We start from the raw sequence: 21,611 nt of genomic DNA, 5'->3' as shown, positions 1-21,611 counted from the left end.
AAAAGTCTGTTCCACTAGGGACATCATTCCAGAGGCTAAACCAGGGTGAAGTCCATGCAGGGTCAGCATGGCCCCCAGTCCCACAGGGTCACAGAAGGATTGGGAGTGACTGAGTGTCGCAGAGCTTGCAGGTATTAGACTGGGGAAGCCGACTACAGAGACAGAGCCAATGAGTGAGCTCTCAGCTCGGGGTTACCTTGAACCGGTCGCAGACTGGTTGAGCTTGGAGTGTGGCCAGAGGCCAGGAAGATGGGAGTGATTTGGCTCTTTTATCTGAGGGCGCACTGAGGAGTGGGACCCCGATCTCTCAGCTCCTCCATGCTGGAGACTGGGAGGCCGCCATTTTCATTCCCATCCTCTGGAAATATATGGACAGGGTTCAGGGAGCAAAAGCTCCTGAAAGCGAACCCGAGTGGATTTCTTAGTTCCACTCCTGGTAAATGTGGTGCAATTCCGAGTTGGGCAAAGACACTTAAAAATCACTACAAGAGTTCCCTACCCCAGAAAATCAACAAGAAATTCAGCCAAGACCAAGTTCACCTACCAAGAAAAGCAGCAGAATTCTGGAGGAGGAGAAAGCAAAGCACAGAACTCATGGCTTTCTCACCATGATTCTTCAGTCTTGTGAATAATTTAAATTTTTTTAATTTAATTTTATTTCTTCTGCTTTTTTTTAACGTTTATTACCCTTTTATTTTTTAACGTTTTTAACTAGTTTATCATATATATATATATATATATATATACATTTTTTAATATTTTTTCTTTATATTTTTTATATATTTTTTAAATTTGCTTTCTTTCTTTAATTTTTTTTTCTGAACTTCTTTTTATCTCCTTTCTCCCTGCCACGATTTGGGGTCTCTTCTGATTTGGTTAAAGCGCATTTTCCTGGGGTCCTTACAGCCCTTTTAGTATTTTATTTGCTCCTTCATATAATCTTATCTGGACAAAATGACAAGGGGGAATAACTCACCAAAAAAAAAAAAAAAAAAAAAAAAAAGAAAGAAAACAAAGAAAAGTAAAAGAGGCAGTACTTAAGGCTAGGGACCTAATCAATACAGACATTGGTAATATGTCAGATCTAGAGTTCAGAATGACAATTCTCAAGGTTCTAGCCGGGCTCGAAAAGGCATGGACGATATTAGAGAAACCTTCTCTGGAGAGATAAAAGCCCCTTCTGGAGAAATAAAAGAACTAAAATCTAACCAAGTTGAAAACAAAAAAGCTATTAATGAGGTACAATAAAAAATGCACACTCTTACTGCTAGGATAAATGAAGCAGAAGAAAGAATTAGTGATATAGAAGACCAAATGACAGAGAATAAAGAAGCAGAGGAAAGGAGGGACAAACAGCTCCTGGACCATGAGGGGAGAATTGAAGAGATAAGTGACACCATAAGATGAAACAACATTAGAATAATTGGGATTCCAGAAGAAGAAGAAAGAGAGAGGGGAGCAGAAGATTTATTGGAGACAATTATTGGAGAGAATTTCCCTAATATGGCAAAGGGAACAAGCATCAAAATCCAGGAGGTGCAGAGAACTCCGCTTAAAATAAACAAGAATAGGCACACACCCAGTCACCTAATAGTAAAATTTACAAGTCTTAGTGACAAAGAGAAAATCCTGAAAGCAGCCCGAAAAAGAAGTTAGTAACATACAATGGTAAAAATATTAGATTGGCAGCAGACTTATCCACAGAAACGTGGCAGGACAGAAAGAACTGGCATGATATACTCAGAGCACTAAATGAGAAAAACATGCAGCCAAGAATACTATATTCAGCTAGGACATCATTGAAAATAGAAGGAGAGATCAAAAGTTTCCAGGACAGGTGGAGGAGTGAGGATGGTGGAAGAGTAGCAGCCTGAGACTACATCAGGTAGCAGGAGATCAGTTCGATAGCTTATCTAAACATTGCAAACACCTACAAATCCAACGGGAGATCGAAGAGAAGAACAGCAATTCTAGAAACAGAAAATCAACCCCTTTCTGAAAGATAGGACTGGTCGAGAAGTGAATCCAAAACGACGGGAAGATAGACCACGGGGAGAGGGGCCGGCTCCCGGCAAGCATTGGAGCAATGGAGCACAAAATGAGGACTTTTTAAAGTCTGTTCCACTGAGGGACATAGCTCCAGAGGCTAAATAGGGGTGAAGCCCACGCAGAATCTGCGTGGCCCCAGGTCCCGCAGGGTCACAGAAGGATTGGGGGTGTCGGAGTGTCGCAGAGCTCGCAGGTGTTAGAATGGAGAAGCTGGCTACAGAGACAGAGCCAAGGACCTAACTCTCAGCTCAGGGTTACCTTGAACCAGTCGCAGGCTGGGTGAGCTCAGAGCATGGCTGGAGGCAGGGGATACGGGAGTGATTGGGTGCTGATCTCTGGGGGCGCACTGAGAAGTGGGGCCCTGAGCTCTTGGCTCCTCCAGGCTGGAGACTGGGAGGCCACCATTTTCATTCCTATCCTCCGGAACTATACGGAAAGCGTTCAGGGAACAAAAGCTCCCAAAAGCAAACCCAAGTGGATTACTTAGTCCTGCCCTTGGTAAGGTCGGTGCAATTCTGCCTGAGGCAAAGACACTTGAGAGTCACTACAACAGGCCCCTCCCCCAGAAGATCAACAAAATATCCAGCCAGGACGAAGTTCATCTATCAAGGAAAGCAGGTTAAATACCTAGGACAGCAGTGGAATTCCAGAGGAGGAGAAAGCAAAGCACAGAACTCAGTGCTTTCACCCCAAGATTCTTTAGTCTTGCAGTAAATTCAATTTATTTTTTTCAGTTTTTTTCTTTCTTTTTTCTTCTTCTGCTAAATTTTTTTAAAACTTTTATCATTTTCTATTTTAACGTTTTTTGACTAGTGCATCTAAAATATATATTTTTTCTTTCCTTTTTATATTTTTTCTTTATTTGCTTTATTTTTAAATTTTTTTTCTTTTTTTTTCTCTGAACCACTTTTTATCCACTTTCTCCCCCCCCCACAATTTGCGGTCTCTTCTGATTTGGTTACAGTGCAATTTTCTGGTGTCTTTGCCACCCTTTTACTATTTTATTGATACTTCATATACTCTTATATGGACAAAATGACAAGGCGGAATAAATCAACACAAACAAAAGAACAAGAGGCAGTACCGAAGGCTAGGGACCTAATCAACCCAGACATTGGTAATATGTCAGAAGAATTAATTCCTATTCTCCTGAAACTGTTCCAAAAAATAGAGTTTGGAAGGAAAACTTCTAAACTCATTTTATGAGGCCAGCATCACCTTGATCCCAAACCAGACCATGGTCCCACCAAAAAAGAGAACTACAGACAAATATTCTTGCTGAACACAGATGCAAAAATTCTCACCAAAATAATAGCCAATAGGATTCAACAGTACATTAAAAGGATTATTCCCCATGACGAAATGGGATTTATTCCAGGGCTGCAAGGTTGGTTCAACATCTGCAAATCAATCAATGTGATACAACACATTAACAAAAGAAAGAACAAGAACCATATGATACTCTCCATAGTTGCTGAAAAAGCATTTGACAAAGGACAGCATCCCTTCCTGATCAAAACTCTACAAAGTGTAGGGATAGAGGGCACATACCTCAATATTATCGAAGCCATCTATGAACAACCCACCGCAGGGGCGTCTGGGTGGCTCAGTGGGTTAAAGCCTCTGCCTTCAGCTCAGGTCATGATCTCAGGGTCCTGGGATCGAGCCCCGCATCGGGCTCTCTGCTCAGTGGAGAGCCTGTTTCCCCCTCTCTCTCTGCCTGCCTCTCTGCCTACTTGTGATCTCTGTCAAATAAACAAATAAAAGATTTAAAAAAAACGCAAATATCATTCTCAATGGAAAAAAGCTGAGAGCTTTTCCGTTAAGTTCAGGAACACAGCAGGGATGTCCATTATCACCGGTACTATTCAACATAGTACTAGAAGTCCTAGCCTCAGCAATCAGACAACAAAAAGAAATTAAAGGCATCCAGATGGCAAAGAAGAAGTCAAACTATCACTCTTTGCAGATGATGTGATACTATATGTTGAAAACCCAAAAGACTCCACTCCAAAACTCCTAGAACCTGTTCAGGAATTCAGTAAAGTGTCAGCATATAAAATCAATGCACAGAAATCAGTTGCATTTCTCTACACGAAAAACAAGACAGAGGAAAGAGAAATTAAGGAGTCAATCCCATTTACAATTGCACCCAAAACTATAAGACACCTAGGAATAAATCTAACCAAAGAGGCTAAGAATCTAGATGCTTAAAATTATAAAGAACTCATGAAAGAAATTGGGGAAGACACAAAGAAATTGAAAAATGTTCCATGCTCCTGGATTGGAAGAATAAATATTGTGAAAATGTCTATTCTACCTAAAGCAGTCTACACATTTAAAGCAATCCCTATGAAAATACCATCCATTTTTAAAAAATAAATGGAACAAATAATCCTCAAATTTGTATGGAACCAGAAAAGACCTCAAATGGCCAAAGGAATATTGAAAAAGAAAGCCAAAGTTGGTGGCATCACAATTCCGGACTTCAAGCTCCATTACAAAGCTCTTATCATCAAGACAGCATGGTATTGGCAGAAAAACAGACACATAGATCAATGGAACAGAATAGAGAGTCCAGAAATAGACCCTCAACTCTATGGTCAAGTAAACTTCAACAAAGCAGGAAAGAATGTCCAATGGGAAAAAGACAGCCTCTTCAATAAATGGTGCTGGGAAAATTGAACAGCCACATGCAGAAAAATGAAATTGGACCACTTCCTTACACCACACACGAAAATAGACTCAAAATGGATGAAGGACCCCAATGTGAGAATGAAATCCATCCAAATCCTCGAGGAGAACACAGGGAGCAACCTCTTCGACCTCAGCCACAGCAACGTCTTCCTAGGAACATCGGCAAAGGCAAGGGAAGCAAGGGCAAAAATGAACTATTGGGATTTCATCAAGATCAAAAGCTTTTGTACAGCAAAGGAAACAGTTAACAAAACCAAAAGACACCTGAAAGAATGGGAGAAGATATTTGAAAATGACATATCAGATAAAGGGCTAGTGTCCAAAATCTATAAGGAACTTAGCAAACTCAACACCCAAAGAACAAACAGTCCAATCAAGAAATGGGCAGAGGACATGAACAGACATTTCTGGAAAGAAGACATCCAGATGGTCAACAGACACATGAAAAAGTGCTCCATATCACTCAGCATCAAGGAAATACAAATCAAAACCACAATGAGATATCACCTCACACCAGTCAGAATGGCTAAAATTAACAAGTCAGGAAATGACAGATGCTAGTGAGGATGCAGAGAAAGGGGAACCCTCCTACACTGTTGGTGGGAATGCAAGCTGGTGCAGCCACTCTGGAAAACAGCATGGAGGTTCCTCAAAATGTTGAAAATAGAACTACCCTATGACCCAGCAATTGCACTACTGGGTATTTACCCTAAAGATACAAACCTAGTGATATGAAGGGGCACGTGCACCCGAATGTTTTTAGCAGCAATATCTACAATAGCCAAAGTAAGAAAGAACCTAGATGTCCATCAACAGATGAATGGATAAAGAAGATGTGGTATATATACACAATAGAATACTATGCAGCCTTCAAAAGAAATGAAAGCTTGCCATTTGCGGTGAACTGGATGGAACTAGAGGGTATCATGCTTATTGAAATAAGTCAATCAGAGAAAGACAACTATCATATGACCTCCCTGATATGAGGACATGGAGATGCAACATGGGGTATTAGGAGGATTGGAGAAGAATAAAACGAATGGGATTGGGAGGGAGACAAACCATAAGTGACTCTCACAAAACAAACTGCGGTTGCTGGGGGGAGGAGGTGTTGGGAGAGGGGGAGGGGGTTATGGACATTGGGGAGGGTATTTGCTATGGTGAGTGCTGTGAAGTGTGTAAACCTGGCGATTCACAGACCTGTACCCCTGGGGATAAAAATACATTATATGTTTATAAAAAAATAAAAATTAAAAAATAGTTTCCAGGACAAACAAAAACTGAAAGAATTTGCAAACACCAAACCAGCTCTACAGGAAATATTGAAAGGGTCCCTCTAAGCAAAGAGAGGGCCTAAAAGTAGTAGATCAGAAAGGTACAGAGACAATATACAGTAACAGTTACCTTACAGGCAATACAATGGCACTTAATTCATATCACTCAATAGTGACCCTGAATGTTAATGGACTAAATGCCCCAATCAAAAGACACAGGGTAAAGATAAAAAAAACAAAACCCATCAATATGTTGCCTATAAGAAACTCATTTTAGACCTGAAGACGCCTCCAGATTTAAAGTGAGGTTGTGGAAAACAATTTATCATGCTAATGGACATCAGAAGAAAGCAATCCTTATATCAGATCAATTAGACTTTAAGCCAAAGACTATAATAAGAGATGAGGAAGGACACTATATCATACTCAAAGGTTCTGCCCAACAAGAAGATATAACAATTTTAAATATCTATGCCCCAAACATGGGAGCAGCCAATTATATTAAATAAATAATAACAAAATCAAAGAAACACATCAACAATAATCTAATAGTAGTACGGGACTTTAACACTACCCTCACTGATATGTAGGGTGAGATCATCCAAGCAAAAGATCAACAAGGAAATAAAGGCCTTAAATGACACACTGTACCAGATGGACATCTCAGATATATTCAGAACATTTCATCTCAAGCAACAGAGTACACATTCTTCTCTAGTGCACATGGAACATACTCCAGAATAGATCACATCCTAGGTCATAAATCAGGTCTCAACCGGTATCAAAAGTTTGGGATCAGGGGCACCTGGGTGGCTCAGTGGGTTGGGCCTCTGCCTTTGGCTTGGGTCATGATGTCAGGTTCCTGGGATGGAGTCCCATGTCAGGGTGTCTGATTAGCCAGGAGCCTGCTTCCCCCCTCCTCTCTCTCTGCCTGCCTCTCTGCCTACTTGTGATATCTCTCTGTCTAATGAATAAATAAAATCTTTAAAAAAAAGATTGGGATCATTACCTGCATATTTTTAGACCACAATGCTCTGAAGCTAGAACTCAATCACAAGAGGAAATTTGGAAAGAATCCAAATACAAGAAGTCTAAAAGCATCCTTCTAAAGAATGAATGGATCAACCAGGAAATTAAAGAAGAATTTAAAAAATTCATGGAAACAAATGATAAAGAAGACACAATGGTTCAAAATCTGTGGGATACCACAAAGGCAGTCCTGGGAGGAAAATATGTAGAGGTACCAGCCTTTCTCAAGAAAGAAGAAAGGTCTCAAATAAACAACATAACCCTACACCAAAGGAGCTGGAGAAAGAAGAACAAAGAAAGCCTAAACCCAGCAGGAAAAGAGAAATCATAAAGATCAGAGCAGAAATCAATGAAATAGAAACAAACAAACAAACAAACAAACAAAAAACCAATAGAAAAAAATCAAAGAAACTAGGAGCTGGTTCTTTGAAAGAATCAATAAGATTGATAAACCCCTGGCCAGACTCATCAAAAAGAAAAGAGAAAGGACCCAAATCAATAAAATCATGAATGAAAGAGGAGAGATCACAACTAACACCAAAGAAATACAGACAATTAAAAGAACATATAAACTACCACAACTGAACCAGGAAGAAATAGAAAACTTGAACAGGCCCATAACCAGTAAGGAGATTGAAACAGTCATCAAAAATCTCCAAACAAACAAAAGCCCAGGGCCTGACGGCTTCCCAGGTGAATTCTACCAAACATTTAAAGAAGAACTAATTCCTATTCTCCTGAAACAGTTCCAAGAAATAGAAATGGAAGGAAAACTTCCAAACTCATTTTATGAGGCCAGCATCACCTTGATCCCAAAACCAGACAAGGATCCCACCAAAAAAGAGAACTACAGACCCATATCCTTGATGAACACAGATGCAAAAATTCTCGCCAAAATACTAGCCAATAGGATTCAACAGTACATTAAAAGGATTATTCACCACGATCAAGTGGGATTTATTCCAGGGCTGCAGGGTTGGTTCAACATCCGCAAATCAATCCATGTGATAGAACACATTAATAAAAGAAAGAACAAGAACCATATGATACTCTCAATAGATGCTGAAAAAGCATTTGACAAAGTACAGCATCCCATCCTAATCAAAACTCTTCAAAGTGTAGGGATAGTGAGCACATTCCTCAATATCATCAAAGCCATCTATGAAAAACCCACCGCAAATATCATTCTCAATGGAGAAAAACTGAGAGCTTTTCCGTTAAGTTCAGGAACATGGCAGGGATGTCCATTATCACCACTGCTATTCAACATAGTACTAGAAGTCCTAGCCTCAGCAATGAGACAACAACAACAAAAAATTAAAGGCATCTAAATCAGCAAAGAAGAAGTAAAAAAAAATCACTCTTCACAGATTATATGATACTATATGTGGAAAATCCTAAAGACTCCACCTCAAAATTGCTTGAACTTATACAGGAATTTAGTAAGGTGTCAAAATATAAAATCAATACACAGAAACCAGTTGCATTTCTGTACACCAACAACAAGACAGAAGAAAGAGAAATTAAGGAGTCAATCCCATTTACAATCACACTCAAAACTATAAGATACCTAGGAATAAACCTAACCAAAGAGGCTAAGAATCTATATGCAGAAAACTATAAAGTACTCATGAAAGAAATTGAGGAAGACACAAAGAAATTGAAAAATGTTCCATGCTCCTGGATTGGAAGAATAAATATTGTGAAAATGTCTATGCTACCTAACGCAATCTACACATTTAATGCAATCCCTATCAAAATACCATCCATTTTTTAAAAATAAATGGAACAGGGGCGCCTGGGTGGCTCAGTGGGTTGGGCCACTGCCTTCGGCTCGGGTCATGATCTCAGGGTCCTGGGATCGAGCCCCGCATCGGGCTCTCTGCTCCGCAAGGGAGCCTGCTTCCTCCTCTCTCTCTGCCTGCCTCTCTGTCTACTTGTGATCTGTGTGTGTCGAATAAATAAAAAATAAAATCTTTAAAAAAAAATGGAACAAATAATCTTCAAATTTATATGGAACCAGAAAAGACCTCAAATAGCTAAAGAAATATTGAAAAAGAAAGCCAAAGTTGGTGGCATCACAATTCCGGACTTCAAGCTCCATTACAAAGCTCTCATCATCAAGACAGCATGGTACTGGCAGAAAAACAGACACATAGATCAATGAAACAGAATAGAGAGGCCAGAAATAGACCCTCAACTCTATGGTCAAGTAAACTTCAACAAAGCAGGAAAGAATGTCCAATGGAAAAAAGACAGCCTCTTCAAAAACTGGTGTTGGGAAATTGGAAGGCCACATGCAGAAAAATGAAATTGGACAACTTCCTTACACCACACAAGAAAATAGACTCAAAATGGATGAAGGACCCCAATGTGAGAATGGAATCCATCCAAATCCTTGAGGAGAACACAGGGAGCAATCTCTTCAACGTCAGTCGCAGCAACATCTTCCTAGGAACATTGGCAATGGCAAGGGAAGCAAGGGCAAAAATGAACTATTGGGATTTCATCAGGATCTAAATCTTTTGCACAGAAAAGGAAACAGTTAGCAAAATACAACTGACAGAATGGGAGAATACATTTGAAAATGACATATCAGATAAAGGGCTAGTGTCTAAAATCTATAAAACACTTAGCAATCTACACCTGAAGACCAAGGATTCCTATCAAAAAATGCGTAGAAGAGATGAACAGATATTTCTTCAAATAAGACCTCCAGATGGCCAACAGACACACGAAAAAGTGCTCCACGTCACTCAGCATCAGGGAATACAAATCAAAACCACAATGAGATATCACCTTACACCAGTCAGAATGGCTTAAATTAACAAATCACGTAATGAGAGATGCTGACGAGGATGCGGAGAAAGGGGAACACTCCTACACTGTTGGTGGGAATACAAGTTGGTGCAACCACTCTGGAAAACAGCATGGAGGTTCCTCAAAAAGTTGAAAATAGAACTACCCTATGACTCAGCAATTGCCCTACTGGATATTTACCCTAAAAATACAAAAATAGTGATCTGAAGGTGCACATGCTCCCGAATGTTTATAGCAGCAATGTCTACAATAGCCAAACTATGGAAAGAACCTTGATGTCCATCAACAGATGAATGGATAAAGAAGATGTGGTATGTATACCCAATGGAATACAAAGCAGCCATCAAAAGTAATGCAATTTTGCCATTCGATGACATGGATTGAACTAGAGGGTATCATGCTTAGTGAAATAAGTCAATCGGAGAAAGACAACTATCATTTGATCTCCCTGATATGAGGAAGTGGAGAGGTAACATGGAGGGTTAGGGGGTAGGAGAAGAATAAATGAAACAAGATGAGATCGGGAGGGAGACATACCGTAAGTGACTCTTTTTTTTTTTTTAAGATTTTATTTATTTGACAGACCGAGATCACAAGTAGGCAGAGAGGCAGACAGATAGAGAGAGCGGGAAGGAAGCAGGCTCCCTGTGGAGCAGAGAGCTCGATGCGGGGCTCGATCCCAGGAGCCTGGGATCATGACCTGAGCCAAAGGCAGAGGCTTTAACCCACTGAGCCACTCTGGCGCCCCCCATAAGTGACTCTTAATCTTACAAAACAAACTGAGGGTTTTGGGGGGAAGGGTTTCAGGAAAGGGTGGTGGGGTTATGGACATTTGGGAGGGTATGTGCTTTGGTGAGTGCTGTGAAGTGTGTAAACCTGGCAATTCACAGACCTGTACCCCTGGGGATAAAAATACATTATATGTTTATTTAAGAAAAGAGAATACAGTGATAAGTACCAGGAAAATAACAACAACAACAACAACAACAAAAAAAACAGATTATTTTCCAAATAGTTTACAAATTTTTCATTTAATCATTCTAATAATATTACAAATTAAGCAATGTTATTTTATATATTTTACAAAAGAGGAACACAAAACTTATTTATAATGGTAATTCAAAATCATAAAATGAGTAAAGATAAAAGCAGGATTAAAAACACACAGACACATGAACACGTTTGGGGATTGTTGAGTTGATGGACTATCAAATCACTGATGTTGAAAACAGTCTGGAGATTACTTAAGAAATTAAAAATAGAGCTTCCCTATGACCTGCAATTGCACTCTTAGGTATTTACACCAAAGATATAGATGTAGTGTAAAGAAGGGTCATCTGTACCCCAATTGTCATAGCAGCAATGGCCATGGTCGCCAAACTGTGGTAAGAACCAAGATGCCCTTCAACGGATGAATGGATAAGAAAGATATGCTACATAAATACAATGAAGTATGATGCCTCCCTCAGAAAGGATGAATACTCAACTTTTGTATAAACATGGAAAGGACTGGAAGAGATTATGCTGAGTGAAATAAGTCAAGCAGAGAGAGTCAATTATCATATTGTTTCACTTATTTGTGGAGCATAAGAGATAATACGGAGGAGAACATGCAGAGATGGAGAAGAGAAGGGAGTTGGGGGAAATTGGAAGGGGAAATGAACCATGAGAGACTACGAACTTTGAAAAGCAATCTGAGGGTTTTGGAGGGGTGGAGAGTGGGAGGTTTGGTGAGCGTGGTGGTGGGTATTAAGGAGGGCATGTATTGCATGGAGCACTGGGTGTGGTACATAAACAATGAATTCTGGAACACTGAAAAGAAATTTTAAAAATAAATTAAAAAAAATACACTGAGGTCCAAATAAAGACAGTGTTTCTCAAATTGTAATTAACAGGCCTTTCATATCATTCAAATATTCTTTGGAGTTTGAGAACCACAAATCTATGACGATTTAAACATCCATTCTACTACATCAGGATAATTAAATGTAGGCATGTTATTTAAAAACTGGGTGTTGTATATAAGTTTTGAAGCACTAAATTGTACTTCTGAAACTAATATTACAGTATTATTATGTCAACTAACTGGAATTTTAATTAAAAAAAACTGAAAAAAGATAGAAAAATACATTCATGCTGTTTGCATACTTACAGAATGCAGAAAACCATAGATCAGTGAGCTATTTGTGAAATTAAACCAAATACATGTCAATGCATGTATATGCATATTTGCTATCATGTAGAAATTCTTAATAAAAGCCGCTGCCTTCGGCTCAGGTCATGATCTCAGGGTCCTGGGATCGAGCCCCGTGTCGGGCTCTCTGCTCTGCAGGGAGCCTGCTTCCTCCTCTCTCTCTGCCTGCCTCTCTGTCTACTTGTGACCTCTCTCTCTGTCAAATAAATAAATAAAATCTAAAAAAAAGAAATGCTTAATAAATAAATCTATTATTATCATCACACAGTTAAGAAACATAAACAGGCTGTTTACTTCAGGTCACTTCAGGTCACTACATCATATATGCTCAGTTCCAGGAGTAACATTTCAGGTTTTCTGTTTGACAGTTCCTTGCATCTGCTGTTTTCCTTTACAGTGCTAAGTTCCAGGAGTAACATTTCAGGTTTTCTGTTTGACAGTTCCTTGCATCTGCTGTTTTCATTAACACTGCTCCATCTCTCCACCTTCACATTCAGGGTTCTTTTGCTTTTGCCAAAACCTGGGAGGTAAGTTAGTTCATTGCATCATCTGCCTTTTTTTTTTTTAAAGATTTTATTTATTTACTTGACAAAGAGAGATCACAAGTAGGCAGAGAGTCAGTCAGAGAGAGAGAGAGAGAGAGGAAAACAGGCTCCCTGCTGAGCAGAGAGTCCAATGTGGGGCTTGATCCCAGGACCCGAGACATGACCTGAGCCAAAGGCAGAGGCTTAACCCACAGAGCCACGCAGGCGCCCCCATCATTTGCTCTTAATTAACACTTAAATCTCTGTTTCCTTGCCCCAAATTATTTTCTTTGAGTATGTCATTTATGCAGGCTTAGTACATTGTAGGTGTAGGAAACTTGAAGTGGTCATATCCAACTTCTAAATAAATATGTCATGATGTCAGGAACAGAAAGCAATCTTCTCAACACTGATGTAAACAAACATTTGTAGTCAACCTATTTGAAAGATCCACTATCATATATATGTCTCATGGATTATTACTCTCTACTAGGAAGGTAAGTCTAATTTGTTTGAAATCATTTTTCCATTATGTTTGGAAATAATTTATAATTATTTATATTTACTATTGTGCTTTGTATTTTTTTAAAGAGCTGACATTTTATTTTGATGGAGAACAATTTATGAATCATATACTTTTATTTTTCAGGGTTTTTTTTTTCTGTCCTATGAAATTCATGCCTAAACCAAGGTCACAGAAATTTTCTTCATATGCTTTCTTCTAGAAGTTTCATAATTTTAGTTTTACATTCTTGTCTATAATCTATTTTGACCTGATTTTTGTATGTGGTATGCAGTATCATTTGAGGTTTTGTTTTGTTTCATTTTATATATGGAAACCCAAGTGCTCCAGTTGTTGAACAACTGTCTTTCTCAATGAAATTATCCTAACACCTTTGTCAAAACTCATTGATTTATGTGTGGGACTGTTTCTTGATTTTCTATTTTGTTCCTCTAATCTGTATGTCTAACCGTGTGACAGTTATGGAGGGCATGTATTATGTGGTGCACTGGGTGTGGGGTATAAACAATGAATTTTGGAACACTAGAAAAATTTGTTTTGGTTTCTTAGGTCTTTTACTACCACATAAATTTTGAGTGAAGTGTCCTTTAAATGTCTGTTATCTCAACTGGTTTCAGGTGCTGTTTGAGTCTTTTATATATTCTTCTTAATGTGTTATTTACTTGTTATACTGTTTACCAAGAAAAGAATGTTGAAATCCCCAACCATTTGTGGGTTTGCTTATGTGTCTCATAGTTGTAATTGTTACTTTGTACATCTTTAGTATCATTCCATCAGTAAGTTGCCTTGACCCTTTTATTAATATGATATAGCCCTTTTAACTCTGGTAATTTTCCTTGTATTGAAGCCTATTTTATCTGATAACAACCAATTCATCTTTTTTTTTTTTGAACAGTGTTTGATGGGTATATGTGTTTCCATTCTTTTAATTGTAACTTGTCTTTACATTTATTATATTTTTTAAATTAAATTTAATTTTTTCAGTGTTCCAAAATTCATTGTTTATGCACCACATCCAGTGCTCCATGCAGCACATGCCCTCCATAATATCCACCAACAAGCCTACCCCTCGCCCCTCCAGAATTTGAATTGCAGACTAACCTTTTCTAAAATTTCATCCTCATGAAAAAAAATGATACAAGTCTCACTATTATCTACAAGTATTTATTCTTTTGTCTACATGTATTCTGAAAATATAAGATGATAGTTTTGTCCACTCAGAACCAGTAAGGCAAAAGGTCTTGAATAAGTAACCAATTCAGTCAAATAATTGAATTTGTAATAGTGAATTTTTAACTGAATGATCTTTTAACTGAAAGAAACTACACATGTAAAATCACTGTCTTGTTTGCATAGAGGTGCTTTCTTTGTGGAGGGGAGGATGGTAGAAGGTAAAGAAAAATAAATTTTGGAAGGAAACTCCAATAGTTTATTACAATGATCTCTACTTGTGCTTAGAAGTATGTCTGAATATGGAGAAAAAGGTTATAATCAATTTCTCTACCACCTCAGAATATGGCATGCTTTTGAAGTTAATGGACATTGATTTCCTCAAACATTTTTTCAAATAAAGGGCATAGAATAAATAAGAAAAAAATAGGGACAAGATACACTGTTCCATTTAAAATAATGAAGAAAAGTCTCCTTGTCTTTATCTGAATGATATATGTATATACCTTACAATTTGTCCATCACTTATTCCTGGAGGGAGGATATGTATCCCACTTTTAGAAAAAAAATCTATAGTTTTAAATTTCTTTCATTCAAATTCATTTACCCCACTTAGTAATTTAGAATTAATTTTGTCTACAATTGACCTAAAGAAGAAATACTTACAAACATCTGCATGTATTCGCATAATTTGCTAAGTTAATGTAGCCTTTTAATTAGCCCTTAATTAAGGGATTGTCTACCTCACAAGTAAATGCATTTATATATCAAGGATGCCAAAAGTTTCTTGTTTAAAAATTCTTTTATAATATTTAATGAAAAATGTCAAGTTGCATTAGCTCCATATACATAAAAATAAGAAATACATTTAAACCAAAATATTTTAAATTTTCTGTTATAGCAGGCTGAGAAGCCTAATTTATTAAGGTATTACACATCACAATTTTTCACAGCCAAGGAGACTATTAAAAATTATTTATTTACTACATTTTTACCTTGCTGTAAAGAGTCATACTTCTAAATGATATTATTTTTTACATAGACATACACGTGTGTGTGTGTAACTATGTTTCTATCATCTGTTTACCTTAGAATTTCACCTTTCTGTTACAATAACATTTGGTCAAATATCAAATTGACATTTTGTGCTATGACTTTCTAGTTACTATTCATGTGAAAAATGGGTAAAAAATGATACAGACTGATAAGTTAAAATTAAAAATTTGTTTGATTGTGCAAAATAATTTGGAAAATTATTTCAAAAGTCATGTATGGAGTATCTTCTAATTATTTGCATAATCTGTTTAGAAGTTGCAAAATTTAAAACATATAAGTAAACAAAATAAAACAAGATTAAATAATTTACTCTTCATTTCATATACAGAAAATGACAGAAATGTTTTTTAAAACAGAATTATGTATCTAAAGGCTAGTGTTGTTTATCCACACATGCATAGAGTGCTTATTTGTCAGGTATCAAGTGATTAATCACATCATCTCAAAGATGCCAATTATACCATGTGCTATTATGTTAGTTCAAATAAAAAGGCTCACAAGGAGATAGTAGTAATTTAGCAAGACACTGGCACTGCCTTTCCACATGTCCCTTAGGGAAACTTTGTGTGTGTGAAATGGTTTTGCAAGAGGTTGGGTCTGTCTGCCATTTAATTTCTTTTTTAAAGTTTCTATTTATTTATTTGAGTGAGAGAGAGATAGCAAGAGAGAGCACAATTAGGAGAGGGGACAGGGAGCCAGATGCAGGGCTCTATTACAGGACCCTAGGATCATGACCTGAGCCAAAAGCAGATGCTTAACTGACAGCCACCCAGACACCCCTGCCATTTAATGTTTATAGCAGGTAATGTGATGCCGTCCATTTTGTTTTTGTTTTTCAACATTTCCTTAGCAATTTGGGGTCTCTTCTGATTCTATACAATTTTTAGGATTATTTGCTCCAGCTCTTTGAAAAATACCAGTGGAATTTTGATCAGAATGGCATTAAAAGTATAGATTGCTCTAGGCAGTATAGACATTTTAACAATGTTTATTCTTCCGGTCCAAGAGCATGGAATGGTCTTCCATCTTTTTGTGTCTTCTTCAATTTCGTTCATGAGTGTTCTGTAGTTTCTCGAGTACAGATCCTTTACCTCTTCAGTTACGTTTATTCCCAGGTATCTTATGGTTCTTGGTGCTCTAGTAAATGGAATCAATTCTCTAATTTCCCTTTCTGTATTTTCATTGTTAGTGTATAAGAAAGCCACTGAATTCTGTATATTGACTTTGTATTCTGCCACGTTACTGAATTGCTCTATGAGTTCTAGTAGTTTGGGGGTGGAGTCTTTGGGGTTTTCCATATAAAGAATCATGTCATATGCGAAGAGAGAGTTTGAGTTCAAAGAAGAACTTAAACAATTCATGGAAACCAATGAGAATGAAGACACTTCGGTCCAAAACCTATGGGATACTGCAACAGTGGTTCTAAGGGGGAAATACATAGCCATCCAAGCCTCCCTCAAAAACATTGAAAAATCCAGAATACACCAGATGTCTCTACACCTTAAAGAACTGGAGAATCAACAACAAATCAAACGAACTCCACATGCAAGAAGGGAAATAATCAAGATTAGAGCAGAGATCAGTGAGCTAGAAACCAGAGATGCAGTAGAATGTATCAGTGAAACTAGACGCTGTTTTTTTAAAAATTTATTTATTTTTTCAGCATAACAGTATTCATTGTTTTTGCACAACACCCAGTGCTCCATGCAAAACGTGCCCTCCCTATTACCCACCACCTGTTCCCCCAACCTCCCACCCCTGACCCATCAAAACCCTCAGGTTGTTTTTCAGAGTCCATAGTCTCTTATGGTTAGCCTCCCCTTCCAATTTTTCTTTTTTATAAACATATAATGTATTTTTATCCCCAGAGGTACAGGTCTGTGAATCACAAGGTTTACACACTTCACAGCACTCACGATAGCACATACCCTCCCCAATGTCCATAACCCCCTCCCCCTCTCCAAATCCCAGCTCCCCCCAGCAACTCCCAGTTTGTTTTGTGAGAATAAAAGTCATTTATGGTTTGTCTCCTTCCCAATCCCATCTTGTTTCATTTTTCTTCTCCTATCCCCCTAACCCCCCATTTTGAAACTGGTTTTATGAAAGAATCAATAAGATCAATAAACCATTGGCCACACTAATCCAAAAGAAAAGAGAGAAAGCCCAAATTAATAAAATTATGAATGAAAAGGGAGAGATCACAACTAACAAGGAAATAGAAACAATCATCAAAAATTATTACCAACAGTTATATGCCAATTAGCTAAGCAACCTAGATGAAATGGGTGTATTCCTGGAAAACTATAAACTCCCAAAATTGAACCAGGAAGAAATTGACAACCTGAATAGACCAATATCTAGTAACAAGATTGAAGCAGTGATCAAAAACCTCCCAAAAAAAAGAGCCCAGGTCCTGACGGATTCCCTGGGGAATTCTACCAAACTTTCAAAGAAGAAATAACACCAATTCTCCTGATGTTGTTTCAAAAAATTGCAGCAGAAGGAAATCTTCCAGACTCTTTTTATGAAGCCAGCATTACCCTGATCCCCAAACCAGGCAAAGACCCTACCTAAAAGGAGAATTTCAGACCAATATCACTGATGAATATGGATGCTAAGATTCTCAACAAGACCCTAGTAAACAGGATCCAGCAGCACATTAAAAAGGTTATCCACCATGACCAGGTGGGATTCATCCCTGGGTTGCAAGTATGGTTCAACATTCGCAAATCAATCAATGTGATAGAACAAATCAATAAGAGAAGAGAGAAGAACCACATGGTCCTCTCAATTGATGCAGAAAAAGAATTTGACAAAATCCAGCATCCATTCCTGATTAAATCGCTTCAAAGTATCAGAATAGAGGGAACATTCCTGAACTTCATAAAATCTATCTATGAAAGACCCACAGCAAACATCATCCTCAATGGGTAAAAGCTTGCAGCCTTCCCGTTGAGATCAGGAACATGACAAGGATGCCCACTCTCACCACTCTTGTTCAGCATAGTATTAGAAGTCCTAGAAATGGCAATCAGAAAACAAAGAGAAATAAAAGGTATCCAAATTGGCAATGAAGAAGTGAAACTCTCTCTCTTCGCAGATGTCATGATTCTTTATATGTTTTCTACTTTTGATCCATTTGATTTATTCTCTTAGTCACCAATAAACTTTAGTGTGAAGTGTGTGAAGTGACCTCATTTAGTGTGAAGTGTCCTCATTTAAAACATTAAAAAGTTGACCTATGGAGAAGGGACAGTGTAAGTCAAGACCCATTTTAGCTTGGATGTAGAACTTTAAATAAGGACCCTGGATTCCATATGCAATACATGTCTAAAAGTCATGAAGTTAATCTAGGGTCTTTAGATGAAAAAGCCCCTTCCTTATCCATTTTTCCATTTGCAGTTTCACACCAGCAGAAATATAGAAGAATAACACAACCACAGATTTTATTCTCCTAATAATCCTCTCACACAAAACCCCCTCTCTTCCTCTTCATCGTGGTGGTGACAATAGCCATTGCTTCCCTGAATGGCAATACCCTCTTGCTGCTCCTGATTCTCCTGGACCTTAGGTTCCACACACACCTGTACTTCTTACTGAGCCAACTCTCCCTCATGAACATGATGCTAGTCTACACCATTGTGCCCAAAATGGCAACTGACTACTTGACTGGCCTGAAGTCCATCTCCCCCGCTGGCTATAGGTTGCAGATCTTTGTCTCAGCCACACTGGGTGGTGGCGAAAGTTTCCTCTTAGCAGCAATATCCTATGACCGCTATGTGGCTGTTTCCCAAACACTGCAATACACAATTCTCAATGGGTAATTGCAGTTGAATTCAAAATCTCACCTGGCAATTATGCCTGAGAATGACTGTGGGGTCCTGGTTCCTGGGGGCAGCTGATGGGCTCATGCAGGCTGCTGCTACCCTGTGTTTTCCGTTTTGCAGAGCTCATGAGATCAATGATTTCTTCTTTGAGGCCCCCATACTGGTGTATTTGGCTTGTGTTGATACATCAGTCTTTGAAAATGTCATGTACATTTGCTGCGTGTTAATGCTTCTGGTCCCTTTTCCACTCATTCTGATTTCCTATTGTCTCATCCTCTCAGCTATTCTCCACATCCATAACTACAGAAGTCCACAAGAAAGCTTTATCCATTTGCTACTCACATGGTGGGACTCTTTTATGGAGTTGTTATTTTTATCTACATGAGACCAAAGTCCTACAGGCCAACTAACCATGATAAGTAGTATCAGTGTTCTATACTATTTTCACGCCTGTGTTGAATGCTCTCATCTACAATTTGAAGAATAGTGAAGTCAAGGGAGCCTTGAAAAGGTGGCTGAGTAAATGTGAAAATGTAAAACCCCAGCAAACTTAATCCCCTTCTTCAAGTTTATCCATTCTTCAAGGTTACCCAGTGTCAAATGAATCTTAGTTTCTGTATTTCTTAACATTTTAAACATATTGTAATTATCTCTCTTCTAGTAATGTATGAAGAAAATCTTAAGTTCATTATCAGTGTAATAGTTAAGTTGCTAAAAATAAGTGAGTTTACCAGACAAAGATACTGTTTCTTGAGCATTGACGATTTTCTTTGTTCCCAGATAAGCAATTTTATAGATTATTTTGTATTCTATAACAACCATATGATATAAATATTTTAAGCCCATTTTCTAATGAGGAATGGAAGCAAGAAATTTTAAATATTTTCCAATTATTACACAGTAAATGTTAAAATATGACTCCAAAACTTGTCTCTTAGGCTAATATATTTTATTTCAGTCCAGTGATTTATTTTGACCACTATGTTTCCTATGCCTTTTCTCTACACACTTTTAAGAGTTAAACATAAGGAGTCAAGATGGAAGGGAAGTAGGAGGAGGCACCATTTCAACCTGTACCCTAAAGTGAGCTGATTACCTACCAAAGAACTCTGACCACCCATGAATTCAGCCTGAGATCAGAATTATACACGTCTGGATCTCTACAGGAGCAGAAGACGCCAGTGACAGGTAAAGCAGACTGGGAGCATCGGACTGATATCGGAAGGTAAACAAAAGGGGGAGGGAGCTACCAAAGGTGACCAATTGGAAAGTAATACCCCAACACGAGAGTGCTCTGCCTCTGGGGACCAGCATTAACTTGGAGTCTGGTTGAAAGCACTCAAAAAACAAAGAACAAAGGATCGCAGGGGGTAATAGTGGGAACCTGGGCAGTTAGGGTCAGGGACCTAAGTCCCTGGACCCAGGACAGCCTCCCCTGGTGCTGAGCCAGAGAGAGTATGGCGGAGAAATCAGGTCTCCTTCCCTGAGCTGCCAGTGCGCCTGAACGCCAGCGCGCCCGAGAACGAGTGGGGTCTGGCTCCTGTGAGGGGCTGGGAGCCTGGCCAGATTGCAATCCTGAAACACGCACAACCCACACCCTCCCTTGTGATACGTGCTCATAGCTCCTAGCCTGGAGCTCTGGCATCTGGAAAAAACAGACATTCCCAGCACGGGACAGCGGGAAAATCTCAGTGTGTGATCTCTGCTCTGAACCTCTCTGGCGGTCTGGAGCTACCTAGACAGCCACTGCTGCCCTGGTTTTGCATACAACAAGGAGCTCCTGCATCCCCAGGGACAGTGACTCAGAACCGACTCAGCCAGCAGCTTTTCCAAAACATTCTGGGGCTTCTCTCTGAGAGGGAGGTCTGGGTGCAGTTTGCTCTCCTCTAAACCTCCAAAAACCATCAAAAGCTTTCAAGGCGAGAGAAAGCAGAGGAAAGAACATAAAAACCCCCAGAGAACAAAAGCCTGAAAAAAACAGTTTCCTCAGAGCTCACCCCCTTGAGGGGAGCAGGAGGACCTAACTCAGGGAACATCATTGTCTGAAAACCCACGTGGCAGGCCCCTCCCCCAGAAAACCAACCAGGAAGGAAGAAAAAAAAAGAAAAAACGACTACAAGAGAACAACAACCACTACTTCATAAATACAACTTTTATTTTTAACTCTTTATCAATATTCTGGTTCTTTATTTTATACATACAGATAATTTTTTTAACCTATTTACCACCATACTGAGATGTCCAGTACATCAAATTCTTTAATAACCTTCTAACCTGAACTTTTTGATGCATATACCTGTGTTTTTCTTTTGCTTTTCTATTTTTTTAATTCTTTTTAAATTTTAACTTAGTTTAGTCTAGTTTATTCTTTTTTTAATTTTTATTTTCTACTATACATATAGAGTTAAACGTCAAGGTAATCCCCTTTCCCCAATCAATGCTACCCCT

At 38.5% G+C, this 21,611-nt stretch overlaps 1 pseudogene; it reads left to right on the top strand.

The window, feature by feature from the left end:
* The first annotated feature begins 5,736 nt into the window (after positions 1-5,736).
* LOC123939198 lies at positions 5,737-19,717 on the top strand (annotated as a pseudogene).
* Positions 19,718-21,611: the final 1,894 nt, after the last annotated feature.

Source organism: Meles meles, chromosome 3, assembly GCF_922984935.1.
Source record: "Meles meles chromosome 3, mMelMel3.1 paternal haplotype, whole genome shotgun sequence".
NCBI classification, from domain to species: domain Eukaryota; kingdom Metazoa; phylum Chordata; class Mammalia; order Carnivora; family Mustelidae; genus Meles; species Meles meles.
Note: the sequence above shows the minus strand (reverse complement) of the source record. Positions and strands in the feature narration are given on the sequence as shown.